Source organism: Rhinolophus sinicus, chromosome 18 (genome assembly GCF_057876585.1).
Source record: "Rhinolophus sinicus isolate RSI-liver-muscle chromosome 18, RSI-T2T, whole genome shotgun sequence".
Classification (NCBI taxonomy): Eukaryota; Metazoa; Chordata; class Mammalia; order Chiroptera; family Rhinolophidae; genus Rhinolophus; species Rhinolophus sinicus.
The window spans coordinates 109,357,049-109,363,048 of NC_142518.1; positions in this window are offsets into that span (position 1 = coordinate 109,357,049).

Here is a 6,000-nt window from a genome sequence, read left to right on the forward strand (position 1 = left end):
AGATATCACCTCACCCCAGTCAGAACGGCTATCATCAACAAGACAAATAGTAACAAGTGTTGGAGAGGCTGTGGAGAAAAAGGAACCCTCATACACTGTTGGTGGGAATGCAGACTGGTGCAGCCATTATGGAAGGCGGTCTGGAGGTTCCTCAAAAAATTACGAAGAGAATTAACATATGACCCAGCAATCCCTCTCCTGGGTATCTACCCAAAAAATCTGAAGACATTTATCCATAAAGACACATGTGCTCCAATGTTCATTGCAGCTTTGTTTACGGTGGCCAAGACATGGAAAGAACCAAAATGTCCTTCGATAGATGAATGGATAAAGAAGTTGTGGTATATGTACACAATGGAATACTATTCAGCGGTAAGAAAAGATGATATAGGATCATTTGTGACAACATGGATGGATCTTGAGAGTATGATGCTAAGTGAAATAAGTCAGACAGAAAAAGCAGAGAACCATATGATTTCACTGATATGTGGTATATAAACCAAAAACAACAAAAGAACAAGACAAACAAATGAGAAACAAAAACTCATAGACACAGACAATAGTTTAGTGGTTACCAGAGGGTAAGGGGGGAGGGGGTGGGAGATGAGGGTAAACGGGGTCAAACATATGGTGATGGAAGGAGAACTGACTCTGGGTGGTGAACACACAATGGGATTTATAGATGACGTAATACGGAATTATACACCTGAAATCTATGTAACTTTACTAACAATTGTCACCCCAATAAATTAAAAAAGAAAAATAGCTGCTTCAGACAGGATCATCCTGAGGGAAGTCAAGGCCCTCGAGTCTTACTGGGTAACTTCCCAGCAGCTTGGATGGGCCAGGCAGGCCCTGGGGCCAAAAGGTAGCCCATACCCCCAGCCCTGGACCCCAGGAAAGCCTTGCTCCTCCACTCACCCTCTATTTAGCTCAGGTATATGTGTTCTTAAGCTTCTCGACATTAGCCAGTAACTTGGCCCCTCTTCAGGCTTCTTCCTCAGGAAGGGACTCAGAGATGAGGGTGTGCACAGCCTGCTGAAGTGCCCTGCAGTGGGGGTACAGGCCTGGACCCCGCACTGCCACTTTCCTATGGGACTGTGGGTAGGAGGGCGCTTGGTGGATAAGAGAGCAGGAGGGTATAAGTCAGGGAGCTCAAAGCACCCCGTGTGAGCGGGCAGGGGCCCTGGTGGTAGCTCCACTGAACATCTGCAAATCCCAAAGGTGGGAACACTGCAGGGAGACTGGGAACGAGGGCAGGGAATTGGCAATGACAACTAAATGCCAAGAGTCCTCAAACTCTGGGAACCATGGATGTTTCCTGCCCAGATGCAGGCCCTGACCCTGAAGGTCAAAGGGTAATTAACCACATGGTCACATTGTTGATGAAACAAAACCCACAACCCTGCAGAATCAAAACATGTCAAAGGCATGGAGGCAAAGGTCAACAGACAGGACAGACAAATTGCAGTCCTTAGAATCACACACACAAGTGTTTATGTAATTTGTTTAGAGCTCTACCCTCAGCCGGTGGAGAAGGTAGGGGAGAGAGGGGCTGAAAGTTCAGTGCAATGGGCGTGACTTCAGCCGAGAACTGGGCTCGGGTCTCTGGGTAAGAGCTCGGCTCACGGACAGATTTCCGCCCAGAATCTTGGAGCACGTGTCCTGCTAGGAAAGTTGGCTGCTTGCCAAGAGGGGTTTCTGTGGACAGCAGGGGACCTGGGCAGGAGGTGAGGCCACCCAGTTTAGTGCTGCTCCTTTATCCTTTTCCCCTCACCGGCTTGCAGACAATGCCCACTGGTTACCATACGGGATGTGGTGCCAAGGAGGGCAAGACATTGAACTTCTATTCTCGATTTCTACCCGCTACCTACTTGGGCTGAAACCTTGGGCAAATCACTTGACCTCTCCGTGTCTCTTCTGATTCTCTGGAACAGAGAGGCAAAGATAAGAGGTCTGCTCTAGATGAAGGAACAAATGAAGAAATGAGCGAATAAATGTCAGTCTGTACCCTGCCAGTCTGGCCCCTTTGCCTGCCCCACCCCTGCCCCCACAGCTTTAATGGAGACACAGAGGGGGTGCCTGGTCCCTGAGAAGCTCGACATACTACAGAGACCACCCACCTCCTTGTTGCATTCACCTCTCATTCCTCTCCTGCCCTGGTCCTTTCTGCTCTGACGTGCATGCTCAGCATAGTAGTCCCCCGGAAGCCACCCTTCAGACTCACCTCCTCTGACTGCTTCACTTTCTCCCTCTTCAGCTCCCAGCCCCCACCTGGTAAGTGATCCATGACTTCCAAACCTCAGTACCCCATCCCTGCACTCTCCACTGGCTTCCCGACCCTTAGATCCCATTGCATACCGGACACTTCCCAGGGGTGTCCTCCAGACATATCAACATCAACACAGCCCAAACCAGGCTCTTCAGTATCTCCTGAAAGCAGCTCCCCTCTCAGGGACAGGTACTTTCATCATTTCAGTAACCCAAGCTAATAGACGTTGGATTGGCCTTGACTCCCCCCTTTCCCCAGTCTAACCTCTTGGGCATAATTGTCTGTTTCTTCCATGGACACATAGTAGGGGGGAGGGGAAGTGCGAATAACTGAGGGAATAAATGAGTGAACAGATAACTGTATAGTCTTCATTGTCTTGTGTTCCCAGCATGGGCTGGGCATACAGGAGGCATCAGGGAAGATCTGTTGAACAATGGGCTCTCTCCTCTCCACCAGAGACTTTCTAGGCATCTACTTAAGCCAAATGCCTTTCCAGGCTCTGGCACTTAGCTCTAGGTTGGGACAGCCTGTGAGGTTACCATGGTACCAGCCAAGGTTGATGGTTCAGTCCTCAGGGCCAGCCCATAAGTTGGGCTCTTGGTACCAGCTTCCCATACTTAAGGTTGCCCAAGAACACTCAGAATCTGTTCCTGTGGTTGCTCAGGGCTGGGGCGTTGCCCAGAGCTCAGACATGGGCCAGGAACACAGGACCAGTAGAATGAAGGAGGTTCCCTAACCTGTCTCAGGGCTCATGGTTTCTTTTGTTCCTGCCCCACCTACCCCACCACCAGCCACGTGGTGGTACCCACAGTAGGCTCCAGCTTGAGTAGACAGCATCATTCACCTCCAGGCCATAGGGCAGCTTAGGTCCGGCAGAAGGGCTACCGGTGCTCTGGGTACATGACCCCCAAACTTCAGGTGGGGCTTGGTCGGACTCATTTCTTGTCATCTCTTGCCCCCTGGCGTGTGGTTGCAGTACTGCAGCTCTCCAGTGGCCTCCCTTGTGACCAATCTAGTTAATATTTCCTGAGCACCTAATCTGGGCCAGACCCTATGCCAGACAGAATTCTATTCTCAAGATCTCAGTCCAGTCCTTAGTCAGCTCCCTGGTATATGTCCCTTCTCTACTGTCCAAGTGCCCTCAGAGTCATGATCCATCATACAATCACTCTCTGTCCCCTCTTTCCCTCTGTCACAATCGACCGGCGAATCCCCAGCTTTGGATGAACCCAACTATTTGTGCTTTTTGTGTCTGCACTTAAGTGTCTCTGTGTTGCTAGAAGGAATCACACAAGCTGACAGACTTTGCACCCCTATAGAATTAGCGTCTCCAACCCCACCCAGGCACACCTCACTGCTCAGAAGGACTTCATGTTTTGTGTTTTTCCAGTCAGATTCTTAGAACAGTGATTTGCTCTCTCTTCAAAGTGCCCATGCCTTCCCACTTTGCTCCTGCTTGCCTTGTCCATATTCAATTTAGAAATTAGAAGATATTGAATGGAAATTCCCTCATCATCTTATTACGAAGCCTATTAATCTGCCTTCCTCTGTACTCAACCTTTCTTTCTTTGCTCAAGCTAAAATTGTGGAATGATCTCTTCTCCTAAGACTCATACTTTCTTTTTTTTTATTGGGGTGAGAATGGTTAGTAAAGTTACATAGATTTCAGGTGTACAATTCTGTATTACATCATCTATAAATCCCATTGTGTGTTCATCACCCAGAGTCAGTTCTCCTTCCATCACCATATACTTGATCCCCTTTACCCTCATCTCCCACCCCCCACTCCCTTACCCTCTGGTAACCACTAAACTATTAAGACTCATACTTTCTCTGCATCTTGGATCCCATCCCTTCCCACATACCCCTCTCTTCAGCATCACTGAATTTCCCTTCTCTATTTGACTAGTTCCATCACCATGCAAACATGCTGTAATATTTCCCATCTTTAAAAACAATCAGCCCTTGACTCCCACATCTTCCCCCAGCAATTGCCACATTTTTCTGCTCCTTTTCAAAGCAGTTGTCGGCAGGTACTGTCTTTACTCCCTCTCTCTTCCAAGGGCAGTCATCAACACACTCGAATCCAGTCTCAGCTCCTACCACTCTACTAAAATACCTCTTTTCAGGGTCGCCTATGAACTCCATGTTGTCAAGTTCACTCTTGACTTCTCTGCTCTAGTGTTACTCTGGCTTTCAGCAGTGTTGATTCACTGGACAACCCTTTCTCTCTGTAGAGATTCTATGACACCTCACTTCTATTTCTGCCATCTCCCACTTCACTGGATGCTCCTTCTCATTCTCCTTTGCTGGTTCTTCCCCTTGACTTCTAAACATTGCAGGGCCCAGAACTTGGATCTTGGATTGCTTTCTACCTCCTTTCACACCCTCTGTGATCACATACATCCAGTCCCATAGCTTTAAATCTCTCTCTCTCTCTCTCTCTCTCTCTCTCTCTCTCTCTCTCTCTCTCTCTCTTTCACACACACACACACACACACACACACACACACACACACACATTTCTTTACTGAACCAGACTCATATATGCAACTGCTCACTTTATACCCCCAACTCAGATACTTAATTGGTATTTCAAGCCTAATATGCCCAACATAAACCTGATACCCCCACAAGCTTGCTTGTCCCATAGTCTCCCCTCTTCAATAGATGAAACCGTCATTCACCTAGTTCTCTAAGCCAGAATCTGGTGTTACGGGTTGAGTTGTGTCCCCCAAACGTTAATATTGTGAAGCCTTAACCCCTAAGTACTTCAGAATGTGACCTTATTTGAAAATAAGGTCATTGTACATGTGATTAGTTAAAATGAGTTCATATCGGAGTGGGGCCCCAGTTGAATAAGACTGGTATCCTTATGAAAGGTAAAATTTGGACACAGGCACACACCCGGAGATAATGCCATGTGAACATGGAGCAGAAATTGATGGGCAGGAATGCTTCTATATTTTAAGGAATGCCTAAGATTTTCAGTGAACCACCAGAAGCTGGGGGAGAGGCCGAACAAAGATTCTCTGTCAGAGCCCTCAGAAGGAACAACCCTGCTAACATCTTGATCTTGGACATCTAACTTCTAGAACTGTGAGAAAATAAACTTCTTTTATATAAGCCACCGTTGCGGACTTAATTGTGCCCCCCTATTTATATATTGAAACCCTAACCCCCAATGTGACTGCATTTGGAGATAGGGCCTTTAGGGAAGTAATTAAAGTTCAGTGAAGTCAGAAGGGTGGGGACCTAATCCAATAGGACTGGTGTCCTTATAAGAAGAGGAAGAAACACCAGAGATTCTTCTCTCATTGTGAGCACACAGAGGAAAGGCCATGTGAGGACACAGCGAAAAGGCAGCCGTCTGCAAGCCAGGAAGAGAGCCCTCACCAATAACTGAATTTGGCAGCATCTTGGTCTTGGACTTTTAGCCTCCAGAACTGTGAGAACATAAATGTCTGGTTAAGCTGCCCAGTCTGTCATGGCAGCTCAAGCTAAGACAGTCACCCAGTTTGTGTTACTCTTGCAAACGAATGCACTTGCTATCATCCTTAATTACTTCCTTTCCCTGAACTCTCCATATCCACATCTTATTGGCTCTAACTCCAAAATCTATCTAGAAGCCATCTGCGGCTTTTCATCCCCAAAGCCATCACCTCTCACATGTCTTACTGCTATAACTTTTTAACTAGTCCCCTTACTTCCATTCTTGCTCCTTACAG